Raw genomic sequence first — 23,933 nt, forward strand, 5'->3', positions numbered from 1 at the left:
ACCCCCAGCACAACCCCTACACTAAGCAAACACCACTGCGCTACCCTAAATCTTAAAACACTAACACCAGCACGACACCCTACACTACCCAAACACCACTGCGCTACCCAAAACCCCAAAACCCTAACCCCAGCACGACCCCCAACACTACCCAAACACCACTGCACTACCCTAAACCCTAAATCTACATCTTGCACGACCCCCATGACCCCCTACACTACCCAAACACCACTGCGCTACCCTAAACCCTAAAACACTACCCCCAGCATGACCCCCTACACTACCCAAACACAACTGCGCTACCCTAAACCCTAAAACACTACCACCAGCACGACCCCCTACGCTACCCAAACACCACTGCGCTACGCTAAACCCTAAAACACTACCCCCAGCAAGACCCATTTTGCTACGCAAACACCACTGCGCTACCCTAAACCCTAAAAGACTACCCCCAGCATGAACCCCTACGCTACCCAAACACCACTGCGCTACCCTAAACCCTAAAACACTACCCCCTAGCACGAACCCCTATGCTACACAAACACCATTTCGCTACCCTAAACCCTAAAACAGTACCCCCAGCACGACCCCCTATGCTACACAAACACCACTGCGCTACCGTAAACACTAAAACACTACCCCCAGAACGACTGCCTACACTACACAAACACGACTGCGTTATCCTAAACCCTAAAATACTATCCCCAGCATGACACCCTATACTACCCAAACACCACTGCGGTACCCTAAACCCTAAAACACTATCCCCAGCATGACCACCTACACTACCCAAATGCACTACCCTTAACCCTAAAACTCTACACCACCACAACCCTCTACACTACCCAAACATCACTGCGGTACCCTAAATCCTAAAACACTACCCCCAGCATGACCCCCGACACTATGCAAACATCACTGCGGTACCATAAACCCTAAAACACTACCCCCAGCATGACCCCTACACTACCCAAACACCACTGCGCTACCCTAAACCCTAAAACACTATCCACAGCACGACCACATACACTACACAAAAACCACTGCGCTACCCTAAACCCTAAAACACTACCCCAGCACGACCACCTATACTACCCAAACCCCACTGCGCTACTGTTAACCCTAAAACAATACCCCAGCATGACCACCTTTACTACCCAAACACCACTACACTACCTTAAACTATAAAACACTACCCCAGCATGACCCCCTACACTACCCAAACACCACTGCACTACCCTAAACCCTAAAACACGCCCCCTACACTTCCCAAACACAATTGCACTACACTAAACCCTAAAACACGACCCCCTACACTACAAGAATACCACTGCGCTACACTAAAATCTAAAACACTAACCCCAGCATGACCCCCTACACTACACAAACACCACTGAACTACCCTAAACCCTAAAACACTACCCCCTACACTACACAAACACCACTTCACTACCCTAAACCCTAAAACACTACCCCTAGCATGACCCCCTACACTACCCAAAAAAACACTGCGCTACCCTAAACCCTAACACACTACCCCCAGCACGACCCCCTACACAAAGCAAACAACACTGCGCTACCCTAAATCCTAAAACACTAACACCAGCACGACACCCTACACTACCCAAACACCACTGCGCTACCCAAAACCCCAAAACACTACCCCCAGTACAACCCCCTACACTACCCAAACACCACTGCACTACCCTAAACCCTAAATCTACCCCTCGTATGACCCCCATGACCCCCTACACTAACCAAACACCACTGCGCTACCCTAAGCCCTAAAACACTACCCCCAGCATGACCCCCTATGCTACCCAAACACAACTGCGCTACCCTAAACCCTAAAACACTACCACCAGCGAGACCCCCTACGCTACCCAAACACCACTGCGCTACGCCAAACCCTAAAACACTACCCTCAGCACGACCCACTTCACTACCCAAACACCACTGCGCTACCCTAAACCCTAAAAGACTACCCCAGCACGACCCCCTACGCTACGCAAACACCACTGCTCTACCCTAAACCCTAAAACACTACCCCCAGTGTGACCCCTACACTACCCAAACACCACTGCGCTACCCTAAACACTAAAACACTACCATCAGAATGACCCCCTACGCTAGACAAACACCTCTGCGCTACCGTAAACACTAAAACACTACCCCCAGCACGACTGCCTACACTACACAAACACAACTGCGTTATCCTAAACCCTAAAACACTATGCCCAGCACGACCCCCTACACTACCCAAACACCACTGCGCTACCCTAAACCCTAACACACTACCCCCAGCATGACCCCCTATACTACTCAAACACCACTGCGGTACCCTAAACCCTAAAACACTATCCCCAGCACGATCCCCTACACTACACAAACACCACTGCACTACCCTAAACCCTCACACACTACCACCAGCATGACCCCCTACACTACCTAAACACAACTGCACTGCCCTAAATCCTAAATCTACCCCCAGTATGACCCCCTACACTACAAAAACACCACTGCATTACCCTAAACCATAAAACACTACCACCAGCATGACCCCCTACACTACCCAAACACCACTGCACTACCCTAAACCCTAAAACACTACCCCCAGCACGACCCCCTACACTACCAAAAGACAACCGCACTACACTAAATCCTAAAATACGACCCCTATACTACACAAACACCACTGCACTACACCAAACCCTAAAATACGAACCCCTACACTACCCAAACACAACTGCACTACTCTAAACCCTAAAAGACGACCCCCTACACTACCCAAACACCACTGTGCTACCCTAAACCCTAACACACTACCCCCAGCATGACCCCCTACACTAAGCAAACACCACTGCGCTACCATAAATCCTAAAACACTAACACCAGCACGACACCCTACGCTACCCAAACACCACTGTGCTACCCTAAACCCTAAAACACTGCCATTGCACGACCCCCTAGGCTACCGAAACACCACTGCACTACCCAAAACCCCAAAACACTACCCCCAGCACAACCCCCTACACTAACCAAACACCACTGCACTACCCTACACCCTAAAACACTACCCCCAGCACGACCCCCTACACTTCCCAAACACCACTGCGCTACCCTAAACACTAAAACACTACCCCCAGCATTACCCCCTACGCTACCCAAACACAACTGCGCTACCCTAAACCCTAAAACACTACCACCAGCACGACCCGCTACGCTACCCAAACACCACTAAGCTATGGTAAACCCTAAAACACTACCCCCAGCACGACTCCCTACGCAACCAAAACACCACTGCACTACCCTAAACCCTAAAACACTACCCCCAGCACGACCCCCTACACTTCCAAAACACCACTGAGCTACCCTAAACACTAAAACACTACCCCCAGAACGACCCCCTATGCTACCCAAACACCACTGCCCTACCCTAAAAACTAAAACACTACCCCCAGCACCACCCCTACGCTACCCAAACACCACTGCGCTACCCTAAACGCTAAAACACTACCCCCAGCACGCCCCCTATGCTACCCAAACACCACTGCGCTACCCTAAACCCTAAAACACTACCACCAGCCCGACACCCTACACTACACAAACACCACTGCGTTACCCTCAACCCTAAAATACTACCACCAGCATGAAGCCCTACACTACACAAACACCACTGCACTACCCTAAACCCTTACACACTACCGCCAGCATGACCCCCTACACTACCTAAACACAACTGCACTGCCCTAAACCCTAAATCTACCCCCAGTATGACCCCCTACACTACAAAAACACCACTGCACTACCCTAAACCATAAAACACTACCAAAAGCACGACCCCCTACACTACCAAAACACAACTGCACTACACCAAACCCTAAAACACGACCCCCTACACTACCCAAACACAACTGCACTACTCTAAACCCTAAAACACGAACCCCTACACTACAAGAACACCACTGCACTACACTAAAATCTAAAACACTACCACCAGCATGACCCCCTACACTTCACAAACACCGCTGAACTACACTAAACCCTAAAACACTACCCCTACACTACACAAACACCACTGCACTACACTAAAACCTAAAACACTACCCCCAGCATGACCCCCTACACTACCCAACCACCACTGTGCTACCCTAAACCCTAACACACTACCCCCAGCACGACCCCCTACACTAAGCAAACACCACTGCGCTACCCTAAATCCTAAAACACTAACACCAGCACGACACCCTACGCTACCCAAACACAACTGCACTACCCTAAACCCTAAAACACTACCACCAGCACAACCCCCTACGTTACCCAAACACCACTGCGCTACCCAAAACCCCAAAACACTACCCCCAGAACAACCCCATATACTACCCAAACACCACTGCACTACCCTAAACCCTAAATCTACCCCTCATACGACCCCCATGACCCCCTACACTACCCAACACCACTGCGCTACCCTAAACCCTAAAACATTACCCCCAGCATGACTCCCTATGCTACCCAAACACAACTGTGCTACCCTAAACCCTAAAACACTACCACCAGCACGACCCCCTACGCTACCCAAACACCACTGCGCTACGCCAAACCCTAAAACACTACCCCCAGCACGACCCACTTCCCTTCGCAAACACCACTGCGCTACCCTAAACCCTAAAAGACTACCCCCAGCACGACCCCCTACGGTACCCAAACACCACTGCGCTATCCTAAACACTAAAACACTACCCCTAGCACAACCCCCTACACTACACAAACACCACTGCGCTACCCTAAACCCTAAAACTCTACCCCAGCACGACCCTCTACACTACCCACACACCACTGCGCTACCCGACACTCTAAAACACTACCCCCAGCACGACCCCCTACACTACACACACACCACTGCACTACCCTAAACCCTAAAATTCTATCCCAGCACGACCCTCTACACTACCCAAACACCACTGCACTACACTAAAATCTAAAACACAACCCCAGCATGACCCCCTACACTACACAAACACCACTGCACTACCTTAAACCCTAAAACACGACCCCTAGTCTACACAAACACCACAGCACTACACTAATCCCTAAAACACTACCCCCAATCACGAACCCCTACACTACACAAACACCACTGCACTGTCCTAAACCCTAAAACACTTCCCCCTACACTACACACACACACCACTGCACTACGCTTGAACCTAAACACTAACCCCAGCACGACCCCTTGCACTACACAAACACTACTGCACTACCCTAAACCCTATATCTACCCACAGCACGACCCCCTACACTACCCAAACACCACTGCACTATGCTAAACCCTAAAACACAACCCCCAGTATGACCCCCTGCGCTTCACAAACACCACTGCGCTACCCTAAACCCTAAAACACTACCCCCAGCACGATCCCCTACACTACCCAAACACCACTTTGCTACCGTAAACCCTAAAATACTACCGCCAGCATGACCCCTTACACTACCCAAACACCACTGTGCTACACCTAACCCTAAATCTACCCCACGCACGACCCCCTACACTACCCAAACACCACTGCGCTACCCTAAACTCTAAAACACTACCCCCACCATGATCCCCTGCACTACCCAAACACCACTGTGCTACTCTAGACCCAAAAACACTACCCCCAGCACGACCCTCTATGCTACCCAAACACCATTGCGTTACCGTAAACCGTAACACACTACCCCCGCACGACCCCCTACGCTACCCAAACACCACTGCACTACTCTAAACCTTAAAGCACTACCCCCAGCATGACCCCTTACACTACACAAACACCACTGCCCTTACCTAAACCTTAAAACACCAAACCCAGCACAACGCCCTACACTACAGAAACACTACTGTGCTACCCTAAACACTACACCACTACCCCAGCACGACCCCCTACACTACACAAACACCACTGTGCTACCCTAAACCTTAAAACACTACCCCCTTGCACTACCCCTACACTACACAAACACCACTGCTCTACCCTAAACACTATAACACTACCCCCAGCACGACGCCCTACACTACACAAACACCACTGCGCTATCCCAAACACTAAAACACTACCCCTAGCATGACCCCCTACACTACACAAACACCACTGCGCTACCCTAAAACTCTACCCCAGCACGACCCTCTGCACTACCCACACACCACTGCGCTACCTGACACTCTAAAACACTACCCCCAGCACGGCCCCCTACACTACACAAACACCACTGCGCTACCCTAAACCCTAAAATTCTATCCCAGCACGACCCTCTACACTACCCAAACACCACTGCGCTACAATAAACCCTAAAACACTATACCCAGCACGACCCCCTACACTAGCCAAACACCACTGCGCTACCCTAAACCCTAAAACACTACCCCCAGCAAGACAGCCTACACTACACAAACACCACTGCGGTACCCTAAACCCTAAAACACTATCCCCAGCACAACCCCCTACACCACCCAAACACCACTGTGGTACCCTAAACCCTAAAACACTGTCCCCAGCACGACCCCCTACACTTCCCAAACACCACTGTGCTACCCTAAACCCTAAAACACTACCACACCACCACACCCTACACTACCCAAACACCACTGCACTACCCTAAACCCTAAAACATTACCCCCAGCACGACCCCCTACACTATATAAAATATCTACTGGCAGTCTCCAGTATTATCTACCGGCAGTCGCTAGTAGATAGTTATAGTTAGGACCAAGTTTCCATAGCAAAAGCATTTTTTGTTTTCCCAATGACTTTGGCGCCGGTTGACAAATCTTCGCAAACCTTTCAAAACGTATGGCCCGCTCCGGTCAGCTCCTATCCTGAACGTTTCGGGGTGATTTGCCGAGCAGGGGCCAAGAAAAAAGGGGGGTCCCAAAACATGTTTTTTCCATGTTATTTTCTATAGGAAACTTTAGACACGGCTACAGCTCGAACTGCTGAACGGAATTACACCAAATTTGGCAAAAAGGTAGTGCTTGGGTGAGAAAGCGTCCTTTTTTTTAAATGGTGTAAATCCGTTCAGTAGTTTTTGAGATATTAAAGGAAAAAAATCTTTATATATCTGGGCGGAACCTAACTACATAAGCACAAGCTTGGCTCTAATTGCCTGCCATCAATCCAGGAAGTGTTGGCTGCCATCTTGGTGCAATGCTTTTTAGGCCCGCCTAGCGACGCAGCGCATGCGCTTTGTACTACACAAACACCACTGCACTACCCTAAACAGTAAAACAATACCCAAGCATGACCCCCTACACTACCCAAACACTACTGTACTACCTTAAACCCTAAAACACTACCCCATCACGACCCCCTACACTGCCCAAGCATCACTGCACTGCTCTAAACCCTAAAACACTACCACAGTACGACGATCCCCTACAATACCAAAACACCACTGCACTACCCTAAACCCTAAAACACTTCCCCCAGCATGACCCCGTTCACTAACCAAACACCACGGCACTACACTAAACCCTAACACACTACCCCCAGCATGACCCCCTACACTACACAAACACCACTGCACTACCCTAAACCCTAAAACACTACCACCAGCATGACCGCCTACACCACTGCACTACCCTAAACCCTAAAACACTACCCCCAGCATGACCCCTACACTACCCAAACACAACTGCTCTACCCTAAACCCTAAAATATGACCCCCTATACTACAAAAACACCACTGCACTACACCAAAACCTAAAACACTACCCCCAGCATGACCCCCTACATTACCCAAACACAGCTGCGCTACCCTAAACCCTAAATCTACCCCTGCACGACCCCTACACTACACAAACACCACTGTGCTACCCTAAACCCTTAATCTACCCCCAGCATGACCCCCTACACTACCCAAAAACCACTGCACTACGCTAAACCCTAAAACACTACCCCCAGTATGACCCCCTACACTACACAAACAGCACTGCGCTACCCTAAACCCTAAAAACACTACCCCCAGTATGACCCCATATACCACACAAACACAACTGCGCTACCCTAAACCCTAAAATACTACGTCCAGCACTGTCCCTTACACTTCCCAAACACCACTGCGCTACCCTAAACCGTAAAACATTACCCCCAGAGTGACCCCCTACACTAGCCAAACACCACTGCTCTACCCTAAACCCTAAATCTTCCCCCGCTCGACCCCCTACACTACCCAAACACAACTGCTCTACCCTAAACCCTAAAACATGACCCCCTATACTACAAAAACACCACTGCACTACACCAAAACCTAAAACACTACCCCCAGCATGACCCCCTACATTACCCAAACACAACTGCACTACCATTAACCCTAAAACACGACCCCTTACACTACAAAAACACGACTGCACTACACTAAAATCTAAAACACTACCCCAGCATGACCCCTACACTACACAAACACCACTGTACTACCTTAAACCCTAAAACACGACCCCTAGTCTACACAAACACCACAGCACTACACTAATCCCTAAAACACTACCCCAATCACGAACCCCTACACTACACAAACACCACTGCACTACCCTAAACCCTAAAGCACTACCCCCAGATCGACCCCCTACACTACACAAACAGCAATTCGCTACCCTAAACCCTAATACACTACCCCCAGCACGACCCCCTACACTACCCAAACACCACTGCGCTACCCTAAACCCTAAATCTACCCCTGCACGACCCCTACACTACACAAACACCACTGTGCTACCCTAAACCCTTAATCTACCCCCAGCATGACCCCCTACACTACCCAAACACCACTGCACTACGCTAAACCCTAAAACACTACCCCCAGTATGAACCCCTACACTACACAAACAGCACTGCGCTACCCTAAACCCTAACAACACTACCCCCAGTATGACCCTATACACCACACAAACACAACTGCGCTACCCTAAACCCTAAAACACTATGTCCATCACTACCCCTTACACTTCCCAAACACCACTGCGCTACCCTAAACCCTAAAACACATCCCCCAATATGACCCCTACACTACCCAAACACCACTGCGCTACCCTAAACCCTAAAACATTACCCCCAGAGTGAGCCCCTACACTAGCCAAACACCACTGCTCTACCCTAAATCTTCCCCCGCTCGACCCCCTACACTACCCAAACACCACTGCGCTACCCAAAACCCTAAAACACTCCCCCTGCACGACCCCCTACACTACCCAAGCACTACTGCGCTACCAAAAACATTAAAACACCACCCCCAGCATGACCCCCTACGCTACACATACACCACTGCGCTACCCTAAACCCTTAAAACACTACCCCCAGCACGACCCCTACACTACACAAACACCACTGCGCTACCCTAAACCCTAACACACTACCCCCAGTATGACCCACTACACTACCCAAACACCACTGCAATACCCTAAACCCTAAAACACGACCCCCTACACTACACAAACACCACTGCACTACCCTAAACCCTAAAACACTACCCTCAACACTACCCCCTACACTACACAAACACCACTGCACTACCCTAAACCCTAGATCTACTGCCAGCACGACCCCCTCCACTACCAAACACCACTGCACTACCCTAAACCATAAAACATGACACCCTACACTACACAAACACCACTGCACTACCCTAAACCCTAAAACACTACCGAGCACTACCCCCTACACTACACAATCAATCAATCAATCAATCAAAGCCATTTATAAAGCGCACTACTCACCCGGAGGGTCTCAAGGCGCTTGGGGGGGGGGGTGCCGCTACTGCTCGAACAGCCAGGTCTTGAGCTTCTTCCTGAAGGAGAGGTGGTCTTGGGTCAGGCGCAGGTCGGTCGGGAGGGAGTTCCAGGACTTGGCGGCCAGGTAGGAGAAGGACCTTCCTCCTGTTGTCGCTCTTCGGATGCGGGGGACGGCGGCGAGGGCGTGGCTGGTTGATCGGAGATGGCGTTTGGGAGCGTAGAAGTTGAGGCGGTTGTTGAGGTAGCTCGGGCCTTGGTCGTGTAGGGCTTTGTGTGCGTGGGTGAGGAGACGGAAGGTGATTCTCTTGTTGACGGGGAGCCAGTGCAGGTCTCTCAGATGTCCGGAGATGTGGCTGCTTCGGGTGATGTCGAGGATGAGTCTGGCTGAGGCGTTCTGTATCCGCTGGAGTCTCTTCTGGAGCTTGGTGGTGGTTCTGGCGTAGAGGGCGTTGCCGTAGTCCAGTCGGCTGGTGACAAGGGCCTGGGTGACCGTCTTCCTGGTCTCGGTGGGGATCCACCGGAAGATCTTCCGTAGCATGCGCAGGATGTTGAAACAGGACGAGGAGACGGCGTTGACTTGTCTGGTCATGGAGAGGGAGGAGTCCAGGATGAAGCCCAGGTTTCGTGCGTGGTCTGTCGGTTTGGGTGCGGTGCCCAGGGCGGGGGGCCACCAGGAGTCGTCCCAGGCGGAGGGCGAGGAGCCCAGGATGAGGACTTCCGTCTTGTCTGAGTTCAGTTTCAGGCGGCTGGTCATCATCCACTCGGCTACGTCTTTCATCCCTTCGTGGAGGTTGGCTCTGGCGGCGGCGGGGTCGTTGGTCAGGGAGATAATCAGCTGGGTGTCGTCTGCGTAGGAGATGATGTTGAGGTTGTGTTGGCGTGCGATGGCCGCAAGGGGGCTCATGTAGACGTTGAAGAGGGTGGGGCTCAGTGATGATCCTTGGGGGACGCCGCAGATGACTTTGGTGGCCTCTGACTTGTACGGTGGTAGGCGGACTCTCTGTGTCCTTCCGTCGAGGAAGGAGATGATCCATTCCAGTGCCTTCTCCTGATTCCGACGTTGCTGAGGCGCTGCACTAGGGTGCGGTCGCAGACAGTGTCGAATGCCGCGGAGAGGTCTAGGAGGATGAGGGCCGCTGTTTCTCCGTTGTCCAGCAGGGCTCGGATGTCATCGGTGGCAGCGATGAGGGCGGTTTCGGTGCTGTGGTTGGCTCGGAAGCCAGACTGTGAGGGGTCGAGGGATCCATTCGTCTCGAGGAAGGCGGCCAGCTGCTTGTTGACGGTCTTCTCGATGACTTTGGCTGGAAACGGGAGGAGCGAGATGGGGCGGTAATTCTTGAGTTCGGTGGGGTCCGCTGTTGGTTTCTTTAGTAGAGCGCTGAGTTCGGCGTGCTTCCAGCTCTCAGGGAAGGTGGCGGCGTCGAAGGAGGTGTTGATGATGTCCCGCAGGTGGGGTGCGATGACAGCGTCGGCCTTGTTGAATACGTGGTGAGGGCAGGGGTTGGTCGGAGATCCGGAGTGGATAGAGTTCATCGTGCGGATGGTGTCTTCTGTGTTGATCGGGGTCCAGGCGCTGAGGGTGGTGGTGGGGGGCGTTGATGCGGTCGTGGGGGGCGTTGTTTGTGGGATGAAGCTGTTGTGTATGTCAGCGATCTTGTTGTGGAAGTAGGAGGCGAGGGAGTTGCAGAGGTCTTGCGACGGGGTGATGTCGTTGTTTCCGGCGTTGGGGTTGGAGAGCTCTTTCACGATGTTGAAGAGTTCCTTGCAGTTGTGTGCGTTGTTGTCCAGCCGGTCCTTGAATGCAGTTTTCTTGGTGGCGTGGATTAGTTGATGGTGCTTCCGGGTGGCGAGCTTGAGGGTGGTCATGTTGTCCGGTGTTGGCTCCCTTCTCCAGGCTTTCTCGAGAGCTCGGCAGTTCTTCTTGGAGCTCTTGAGTTCGTCGGTGAACTATGGGGCCTTCTTGCTGCCGGGTCTGCTGGGCGGGGTCCTCAGTGGGGCGAGTTCGTCCGCGCAGGTGCTGATCCACTTCGTGAGGTTGTCGGCGGCCTGGCTAGGGTTCGCTGAGCTGGCTGGAGGGTGCTGGCTCAGGGAAGCGGCGAGCTGGTCGGCTGTGATCTTGTTCCAGCTTCTTCGAGCATCCTGTTGCTGGTGGTGTTGGATCGTGGTTCTTCTGAAGGTGAAGTGGACGCAGCTGTGGTCCGTCCAGTGGAGTCCAGTGGCGTGGCTGAAGGCGATGTCTTTGCTGGATGAGAAGACGGCGTCGAGTGTGTGTCCAGCGAGGTGGGTGGGGGTGGACACCAGCTGCTTGAGTCCGAGGTTGGCGAGGTTGTCAAGCAGGGTGGTGGTGTTGCGGTCGTTGTTGTTCTCCAGGTGGAAGTTGATGTCCCCAAGGAGGATGTAGTCAGCGGAGGGGAGGGCGTGTGGGCTGATGAAGTCGGCGATGTCTTTGCTGAATGGTGTGCGTGGTCCCGGGGGTCGGTAGATCAGGGTGCCTCTGAGGGTGGTCTTGGGGTCGGTGTGGATCTGGAAGTTTAGGTGTTCGGCGGTAGTCAGGGTGTCGTCGGTGTTGGTCGTGATGTGGATGGTGTTCTTGTTGACGATGGCGATGCCTCCTCCAGTCTGGTTGTCGCGATCTCTCCGGGTGATCTTGTATCCCTCTGGGATGGCGATGGCGATGTCGGGCGCTGAGGAGTCATTCATCCAGGTTTCCGTGAGGAAGGCAACGTCTGGAGATGTGGTGTCGGGGAGGTTCCAGAGTTCGATGGCGTGTCTGTGGACAGAGCGGGTGTTGAGCAGGATGCACTTGAGGTGGTTGCTGCTGGTGTTCGGCTTGGCGGGTGCTGGTGTGGGGCAGGTCCGGATGCAGGTGAACTTGCAGGTGAGGCAGCTGAAGGGTCCGTGGGTGTGTCTCGGGGTGGCTTGGTGGCATCCCGGGGTTCGGCCGGTGTTGAGTGCGTTGAGGGTGGCGGCGTCGTACGTCTGGCGGGTGGGCTGGGGTCCTCGGGGGCCAGGGGTTCGGGCGCTGGGCGTGGGCCAGGCACGGACGGGCGCAGACGGGCTTACCTTTGGCACACCTTCGGCGCACAATCGGCGCGCCCGCTGCGCGTCAACGCTGCGCGTATGCACGGTCGCCATTTATGGCGAAGTGGGAGGGAGGGCGGAGCAGCTGGGAGGTGGGAGCGGGGAGGGCACAGAAGGTAAGGGGTCGTGGCCGCACGCAGGCGGCGGGAAGCGGGGAGCGGGAAGCGGGTGGGGGGGCACAGAGAGCGGCGCTAAAACAATGCAGGCACAAAAAAGGAAAAATCAAGGGCACAGAACAGAAGGGCAAAACGATACAGGCAGCACAGAATGAAGAAAACACACACCAAATGTGACGGCGGGGGCGGGGTCGACGGGGCGGGCTCAGCGAGGCTGGGGACAGTAGAGAGGGGACGCACACGCTACAGCTGGTGGCCGTGCGGCGCGGGGGTGTCCTGAGGTCAGGTCACACTCACCTGCGCTGCACGGTCGCCATTTATGGCCAAGTGGGAGGGAGGGCGGAGCAGCTGGGAGGTGGGAGGTGGGAGGGCACAGAAGGTAAGGGGGCGTGGCCGCACACAGGCGGCGGGAAGCGGGGAGCGGGAAGCGGGTGGGGGGGCACAGAGAGCGGCACTAAAACAATGCAGGCACAAAAAAGGAAAAATCAAGGGCACAGAACAGAAGGGCAAAACGATACAGGCAGCACAGAATGAAGAAAACACACACCAAATGTGACGGCGGGGGGCGGGGTCGATGGGGCGGGCTCAGCGAGGCTGAGGACAGTAGCGAGGGGACGCACACGCTACAGCTGGTGGCCGTGCGGCGCGGGGGTGTCCTGAGGTCAGGTCACACTCACCTGCGCTGCACGGTCGCCATTTATGGCCAAGTGGGAGGGAGGGCAGAGCAGCTGGGAGGTGGGAGCGGGGAGGGCACAGAAGGTAAGGGGGCGTGGCCGCATGCAGGCGGCAGGAAGCAGGGAGCGGGAAGCGAGTGGGGGGGCACAGAGAGCGGCGCTAAAACAATGCAGGCACAAAAAAGGAAAAATCAAGGGCACAGAACAGAAGGGCAAAACGATACAGGCAGCACAGAATGAAGAAAACACACACCAAATGTGACGGTGGGGGGCGGGGTCGACGGGGCGGGCTCAGCGAGGCTGAGGACAGTAGCGAGGGGACGCACACGCTACAGCTGGTGGCCGTGCGGCGCGGGGGTGTCCTGAGGTCAGGTCACACTCACCTGCGCTGCACGGTCGCCATTTATGGCCAAGTGGGAGGGAGGGCGGAGCAGCTGGGAGGTGGGAGCGGGGAGGGCACAGAAGGTAAGGGGGCATGGCCGCACGCAGGCGGCGGGAAGCGGGGAGCGGGAAGCGGGTGGAGGGGCACAGAGAGCGGCGCTAAAACAATGCAGGCACAAAAAAGGAAAAATCAAGGGCACAGACCAGAAGGGCAAAACGATACAGGCAGCACAGAATGAAGAAAACACACACCAAATGTGACGGCGGGGGGCGGGGTCGACGGGGCGGGCTCAGCGAGGCTGAGGACAGTAGCGAGGGGACGCACACGCTACAGCTGCTGGCCGTGCGGCGCGGGGTTGTCCTGAGGTCAGGACACAAAGATCACTGCACTACCCTAACCCCTAAATCTACCCCAGCACGACCCCCTACACTACCCAAACATCACTGCACGACTCTTAAACCTAAAACACTGACACCAGCACGACCCCCTACACTACACAAACACTACTGCACTACCCTAAACTCTAAAACACTACCCCCAGCACGACCCCGTACACTACACAAACACCACTGCACTACCCTAAACCCTTAATCTACCCCAGCACGACGCCCTACCTACCCAAACACAACTGCACTACCCTAAACCCTATAACACTACCCCTAGCACGACCCCCTACACTACACAAACATGTCTGCACTACCCTACACCCTAAAACACTACCCCCGGCACAACCCCCTACACAACACAAACACCACTACACTATCCTAATCCCTTAATCTACCCCCAGCATGACCCCCTACACTACCCAAACACCACTGCACTATGCTAAACCCTAAATCACTACCCCCCAGTATGACCCCCTACACTACACAAACACCACTGCGCTACCCTAAGACCTAAACACACTACCCCAGTATGACCCCATACACTATACAAACACCACTGCACTACCCTAAACCCTAAAACACCACGCCAATCACTACCCCTTACACTTCCCAACCACCACTGCGCTACGCTAAACCCTAAAACACTTCCCCCAGCAAGACCCCCGACACTACCCAAACACCCCTGCGCTACCCAAAACCCTAAAAAATTACCCCCAGAACGACCCCCTACACTAGCCAAACACCACTGCGCTACCCTAAACCCTACATCTACCCTGCACGACCCCTACACTACACAAACACCACTGCGCTACCCTAAAACACTCCACCAGAATGACCCCCTACACTACCCAAACACCACTGCAATACCCTAAACCCTAAAACGTGACCCCCTACACTACACAAACACCACTGCACTACCCTAAACCATAAAACACTACCCCCAGCACTACCCCTAAACTACACAAACACCACTGCCCTACCCTAAACCCTAGATCTACCGCCAGCACGACCCCCTTCACTACCAAACACCACTGCAGTACCCTAAACCCTAAAACATGACACACTACACTACACAAACACCACTGCACTACCCTAAACCCTAAAACACTACCCAGCACTACCCCCTACACTACACAAAGACCACTTCACTACCCTAAACCCTAAATCTACCCCCAGCACGACCACCTACACTACCCAAACACCAGTGCACGACTCTTAAACCTAAATCACTGCTACCAGCACGACCCTCTACACTACACAAGCACTACCCTAAACCCTAAAACACTACCCCCAGCACGACCCCCTACAATACACAAACACCATTGCACTACCTAAACCCTAAATCTACCCCAGCACAAGCCCCTACACTACCCAAACACCACTGCACTACCCTAAACCCTAAAACACTACCCCCAGCACGACCCCCTACACTACACAAACACCACTGCACTACCCTAAACCCTAAATCTACCCCAGCACGACTCCCTATACTACCCAAACACAACTGCACTACCCTAAACCCTATAACACTACCCCCAGCACAACCCCCTTCACTACACAAACACCACTGCACCACCCTAAACCCTAAAACACTACCCTAGCACGACCCCCTACACTACACAAACACCACTACACTACCCTAAACCCTAAAACACTACCCCCAGCACGACACTCTACACTACCCTAACACCACTGCACTACCCTAAACCCTAAAACACTACCCCCAGCATGACCCCCTACTCTACACAAACACCACTGCGCTACCTAAACCCTAAAACACTACCCTCAGCACGACCCCCTACACTACCCAAACACCATCTTGTTAAACTAAAACACTACCCCCAGCACGACCCCCTACACTACCCAAACACCACTGCACTACCCTAAAACCTAAAACACAACTCCCAGCACGACCCCCTACACTACCCAAACACCACTATGCTATCCAAAACCCTAAAACACCACCCTCAGCACACCCCCTACACTACCCAAACACCACAGCGCTACCCTAAACCCCAAAACACTACCCCAGCATGACCCCCTACATTACCCAAACACCACTGCGCTACCCTAAACCCTAAAACACTACCCCCAGCATGACCCCCACAATACCCAAACATCAGAGCGGTAAACTAAACCCTAAAACACTACCCCCAGCACAACCCCCTACACTACCCAAACACCAATGTGCTACCCTAAATCCTAAAACACTAACACCAGCACGACACCCTACACTACCCAAACACCACTGCGCTACCCAAACCCCAAAACACAACCCTCAACACGACCCCCTACACTACCCAAACACCACTGTGCTACCCAAAACCCCAAAACACCACCCCCAGCTCGCCCCCTACACTACCCAAACACCACTGCGCTACCCTAGACCTTAAAACACTATGCCCAGGACGACCACCCAAAATTAGCCAAACACCGATACGCTACCCTAATCCCCAAAACACTACCCCAGGACGACCCCCTACTCTACCCAAACACCACGGCAATACCCTACACAATAAATCTACCCCTAGCACGACCCCCTACACTACCCAAACACCACTGCACTACCCTAAACCCTAAAACAGGACCCCGTATACTACACAAACACCACTGCACTACCCTTAACCCTAAAACACTACCCCCTACACTACCCAGACACCACTGCACTACCCAAAACTGTAAAACACTACCCCCAGCACGAACCCCCAAACACTTCCCAAACACCACTTCGCTACCCTAAACCCTAAACCACTACCCACTACACTACACAGACACCACTGCACTACCCTTAACTGTAAAACACTACCCCAGCACAAACCCCCAAACACTACCCAAACACCACTGCGCTACCCTAAACCCTAAATCTAACCCCAGCATGACCCCCTACACTACCCAAACACCACTGACCTAACCTAAACCCTAAATCAACCCCTAGCATGACCCACTACACTACCCAAACACCACTGCACTACGCTAAACCCTAAAACACTACCGCCAGGACGACACCCTATACTACCCAAACACAAATGGGCTACACTAAACCCTACAACACTGCCCCCAGGAAGACACCCTACACTTCCCAAACATCACTGCAGTACCCTAAACCCTAAAACACTACCCCCAGCATGACCCCCTATACTACCCAAACACCACTGCGGTACCCTAAACCCTAAAACACTACCCCCAGCTTGACCCCCTACACTATGCAAACATCCCTTCGGTACCCTAAACCCTGAAACACTACGCCCAGCATGACCACCTACACTACCCAAACACCACTGCGCTACCCTAAACCCTAAAACACTATCCACAGCACGACCACATATACTACACAAAAACCACTGCGCTACCCTAATCCCTAAAACACTACCTCAGCACGACCCCCTATACTACCCAAACACCACTGCACTACCGTTATCCCTAAACCAATACCCTAGCATGACCCCCTATACTACCCAAACACCACTGCGCTACCTTAACCCTAAAACAATACCACAGCATGACCCCGTACACTACCGAAACACCACTGCGGGACCCTAAACCCTATAACACTATCCCCAGCATGTCACCCTACACTATCTAAACACCACTGCGCTACCCTAAACCCTAAAACACTATCCCCAGCATGACCCCATACAGTAAACAAAAACCACTGTGCTACCCTAAACCCTAAAACACTACCCCAGCACAACCCCAATACTACCCAAACACCACTGCGCTACCCTTAACCCTAAAACACTACCCCCAGCACGACACCCTACACTATCCAAACACCACTGCACTACCCTAAACCCTAAAACACTACCCCAGCATGACCCCCTACACTACCCAAACACCACTGCACTACCCTAAACCCTAAATCTACCCCCAGCATGACTCCCTACACTACCCAAACACCACTGCACTACCCTAAACCCTAAAACACGACCCTCTACACTCCACAAACACCACTGCACTACCCTTAACCATAAAACATTACCCCCAGCATGTCCCCCTATACTACAGAAACACCACTGCACTCCCCTGAACACTGAAACCCTACCCCCTACACTGCACAGACACCACTGCACTACCCTAAACCCTAAAACAATACCAACAGCATGACCCGACCACCTACACTCCATAAACATCACTGCACTACCCTCAACCCTAAAACCTTACCCCAGCACAAACCCCCAAATACTACCCAAATACCACTGCATTACCCTAAACCCTAAATCTACCCCCAACACAACCCCCTACACTACCCAAACACCACTGCACTACCCTAAACCCTAAATATACCCCCAGCACGACCCCTTACACTAACCAAACACCACTGTACTGCTCTAAACCCTGAAACACTACGCCAGCATGACCCCCTACACTGCACAAACACCACTGCACTGCCCTAAACCCTAAAACACTATCCCCAGCATGACCTCCCACTCTACCCAAACACCACTGCACTACCCTAAACCCTAAAACACTACCCCCAGCACGACCCCCTCCACTACCCATACACCATTGCACTACCCTAAACCCTAAAACAGGACCCCCTACACTACACAAACACCACTGCACTACCCTAAACCCTAAAACACTACCCCCAGCACGACCCCCTTCACTACCCAAACACCACTGCACTACCCTAAACCCTAAAACACTACCCCCAGCACGACCCCCTTCACTACCCAAACACCCCTGCACTACCCTAAACTCTAAAACACTACCCCCACACTACACAAACACCAGTGCACTACCCTAAACCCTAAAACACTACCCTCAGCACGACCCCTTCACTACACAAACACCACTGCACTACCCTAAACCCTAAATCTACCCCCACCACGACCCACTACACTACCAAAACACTGCTGCACTTCCCTAAACCCTAAAACACTACCCCCAGCACGACCTCCTACACTACCCAAACACCACAGCACTACCCTAAACCCTAAAACACTACCCCCACCCCCAGCACGACCACGTACACTACACAAACACCACTGCACTACCCTAAACCCTAAAATACTACCCCCAGATCGACCCCCTACACTACACAAACCACCCCATGCCCAATCCCCCTTACCTGTCACTCCTCGTGGTTCCTGCTTCACATCGTCTCTGAGGGACGGTGCATGATGTTGTAAGGAAATGGAACAGTCTATGTTTCCTTACAACGACGTGAATCGTCTACATTTTTTTAGAACACATGCTCATTTACCATACATACCTTTACAACGAAATTAGTTGTAAAGGCATGCGTGGTAAATGACCATGAGTTCTACAAAAATGCGTAGTAATGACTTCACGATGTACAACGCATGCATGGTAATGCATGCTTTGTAATGGCATTGTGAAGTAAAAAAGTCATTGTAACAGCTGTTTACCGATCGAAGCTGGCCCCTGTTCTCCAGTGAGTCTTTTATTTGATTAGGAGGAAGGAATGTGTTTTTTTACTGAAAAGTGCATTCCCGGCTGTTGTATTGTGAAAGTGTCCGCGTGGCCTCGTTTCACTTCCAGTGAGAGAGTGGAAGAGTCGGTTTCGATCTAAAGGAATTCTGTTTTTGGACGGGGCCGGCGCGTCACATCATTAGAAAATACAGCTAATGGAAAGCGTCCTCCCCGAAGTGTGGAGCAGTGCCATGAGAGGTCAACGAGTGTGCGTCCCACCGCAGTTTGACCGTACTGTGCTGTTCTAGGTTACAGGAGGCAGAAGCGGCATCCATCGCAGGTCCTCTTGTACACTAAAAAAGGACCAAACAATGCTTTCCTTTCTTTTCTTCTTCTGCTGCACCATCTGTTCTTCCTCCTCTACTGCAAGTGGATCAACTTCGGCAAAACTAGAAGCCATAGTTGTATTAAAAATAAACAAACACACAAAAATGGTATATCAATATAAAGAGAAGCAAGAAACAGGTCTTCTCTCTATCAAGGACAAAAACTAAGGGAAATATCAGAAGGATGGATCCTCCCTCTTTCACAATGAAATTGATTACAACCAATGAGATTCTTTTTTTCTTTTGCTGACATGAAGTCGCGTAGGGTGCACACACTCGTCACGCACCCTTCGCGCACCTGCGAAAATCATATATATCATTATACACTATAAATAAAAAACTTTTCATAAGTATATTACCAAAACTGTTCAGTCTAATATCATATTCAAACTTTATATAGTAATTTTTTCAACTTTAAAAGTACGCCTTCTCAGTGCGATCACGGCACGACCCCGTAAATACGCAAGGGTGTGCACATTAAGCGGCTGCACTGCGCATTTCGTAACTTTACTTTCGGCAAAATTATATTGAAAATAATACTTTAAAAATACTTTTATTAATACATTTAGACAAACACTTAAAGGAAAACTTTTATTTATAATTAATTTAAAGATATTTAATGCTTTACAAATTACGCCAAAGTCGCGACTCCAGCGTCACTTTTCAAAATGGCTACCGGAATGCGCGCAGCCATCGTGTAGTTAGGACTCCTAACTTTACTACTCCTAAACTGAGAAATATCCTAACATTAAGACTTTCGATATTCACAGAAGGCATTTAGGAGTCCTAAAGTTAGGACTCCTAACTTCTGTGAATACCGAAATGAGTAAGTGCCTTCTGTGAATACCAAAATGAGTAAGTGCCATCTGTGAATACCAAAATGGAAGTAGGTTTAGGATTTTGTCTTAAGTGAATCGGGCCCTTTGTTTTCAGGTGTGTCTGTATTACATTCAAAGAAAACAAACATGCAGTCCTTATGATGTGGTGTTCAAAACATGTCTATTCATTTTTCTATACTGTAAGCAAATGCCAATTTTAAAAGGAAAAGGCCTCCTGCTGGCCCAGAATGGATGTATTTTGCCACTTCCTCAGTCAGGATTGACCTGCAGGGGCCATTCCACAGGTGAGAGGTAATATCAGTCCTTTCCATGCTGGAATGAATGTCTTGAACTGCCATCCTAGGAGGCGAGAACTGGCTCTGTCATCTGGTCAGTAATGCATCCCGCATGTCTCTGAGAGGTGTCAGAGAGCTGAAGAGGCTCTGTAAACAAGGCTTACATCTTGGTCTAACTCACAGAGCTTTCATGTCGAATGAAAGATGCTCATAAAAGGCAGCAGCGTGGGGCGAGCTTTGAAAGTGTTCCATTCTGTGGCGGTGTGTTCTTTGGGACAAAGCAGCATGAAATCAAAGCACAAATGTAAATGTGCCCCCATATTCTTAGAGGTACAGGTGTCATTCGAGGTTAGGGTTCCAAACAAGAGGCAGAATCTCTTCGTTTCTGTTAGACCTGGGAGAAATTCGCCAGATTAATCAGAGTAATTTCAGTAATTACTAATTACGTTCGTCACGGGAAATTATGAGATTACGCCAGTTTGGGTAATTAACAATAATGTGGGGCAAAACTCCTACTGCAGGAGCACATGAACAACGAACTAAGAGAGAGTGAGAGGCTGCTGGCTGCTGTTATTCATGTCCTGTAACATTTAGTGCTATTTCCTAAGCGCAAAATACACCCTCAGGCCCATTTTAGATGCAATTGTGCATTTTGCACTAAGAAAACAGTGCTAAACGCTGGATTACACTTTTCGTGTAATTATTCATAATTACGAGTAATTTAGCAGTAATTACACTGGAGAGAATTATGCCAGTTACGCCCAAACCTAATTTCTATCAGTGACTGCTTAAACCTGCCTCACGTTCAGGCCTGACACATGCCTACTTATTTGATTTAAATGATATATATGTATTTGGCAGCATAAGAAGCAGCAGCCAACAAGTGTTATTTTTTTTGTACCTTGTGATGTCGAGTTGTTCACTCACATTTGTTATGAAGTTCCTTGTAAAATCCTTGTGATCTCAATATTCTCATTGTCCACAGACAGGAAACGGTTTAGAAAAAACTGTGCTAGATGTAGCAAAGAAGAGATTGGAGAAGGTAAGACGACTTGTTGTAGTTCAGTAGGATTAGCAAAGGGCAATGTAGGGTGATGTAGAGCAGGATGAGTTGCAACCAAGAAGGTGAGGTACAGCGAAAACGGTGAAATGAGATAGTTTAAGTTGAGGTGGAAATCCACAATGAGGTAGCCAAATAAGGGAAGCAGATCAGAGTGGAGCTAAGTTTGATGCACTAGAGCAAAGCAATGTGAGGAAGAGCGAAGCAGGGTGAGGTAGAGCACAATAGGTATCAATTGAGCCATAACATTATAGGGAGGGCAAAATATGGTCGAAAAAACAAGGAAAAGGCATGCACGATACAGCAACAACAGGTGAGAAAGAGATATGTAGAGCTGGAGTTTGCAAACCAGAACTAGGTGGAGCAAAACAATACTAGTGAGAAACATATGTAGAAAATGTTGAGGCTAGGAAGAATAGATATATTCTATGTTGGGTAATGTAATATTGGGTAGAGCAAAGTGAGAGGACGTTGAGAAAAAAGCATCACTTAGAGCAAATTAGGGCAAAGTGGAGCAAACACAGCAGTGTAACAGAAAGAAGGAACATAAATGTTATTAAGGGCTAAACAGCACAAGTTAAAGCAATGATAGCCAGGTTCAGCGATACAGGTCTATGGCTAGTGAAGGTATGTCAGGTTAAGTAAAGCATGTCTGCCACGAACAAGGCAGCACTGGTTTGATCAGAGTGGATCTCCAATGAGTGAAGCACTTCTGGGTGCAGGAAGAAAAGCAAGGAGAGCACAATGGGTAAAGAAAATCCTATCACTGCAAAGTAAAGTAGTGCAAGCATAGAGAAAATAATGTGTGTGTATTGGACAATATCTCTCTGAAGGGTCTACCCAAAGTTTTTGCCTTTCTTCTCTTTTTCTGAGCTAGTTTTTGTTGGCTTTATGACTCTGAGCACTTTACCACTACTAACCAGTGCTAAGATACATGTGTTCGCTCCTGGAAACATGATTTCATTAACTTTTCCACAATTGGTATATTAAATCTGTCTGTAAGTCCCTTGTAGAGTGCACTGCCTGTGCCTAGGGCCTGTATATTGAATGCTACCAGTAGGCCTGCAGCGCCAATTGTGCCACCCACCCACACAAGTAGCCCTTTAAACATGTCTCAGGCCTGCCGCAGCAGAGCCTGTGTAGGTAGTTATTTACCTGGCGCTTTCTGTAGTGTTTTCCCAAAACATTTTGCCTTCGTCCTCCCTTTTTATTCCAACCCTCTTTTGGTTGGCTTTATGACTCTGGCCACTTTACCACTGCTAACCAGTCCTAAAATGCATGCACTCTCTCCCCTCAGGACGGTATGATTGGTTTGCACCTGTTTGGCATATTTGATTTCCTTTCAAGTCTCTTGTAAAGTGTTCTACCACATATCCAGTGCCTCAAAATGAAGTGCTACTAGAGGGCCGGCTGCACTGATTGTGCCACCCACAGAAGTACCCTTTCAAGCCTGTCTCAGGCCATTGCAGGCTGTGTGTGCAGTTTACTGCCACTTTGACCCGCCTAGAGTGGTGGGTTTTGCCTGACTTGGCTGCCTACTTAAGCCAAACAGAAACCCTATTTCTAACATAGGTGACCAGCGGTGAGGAGAGGTC

This window comes from Triturus cristatus, chromosome 3_2 (genome assembly GCF_964204655.1).
Source record: "Triturus cristatus chromosome 3_2, aTriCri1.1, whole genome shotgun sequence".
Lineage (NCBI taxonomy): Eukaryota > Metazoa > Chordata > Amphibia > Caudata > Salamandridae > Triturus > Triturus cristatus.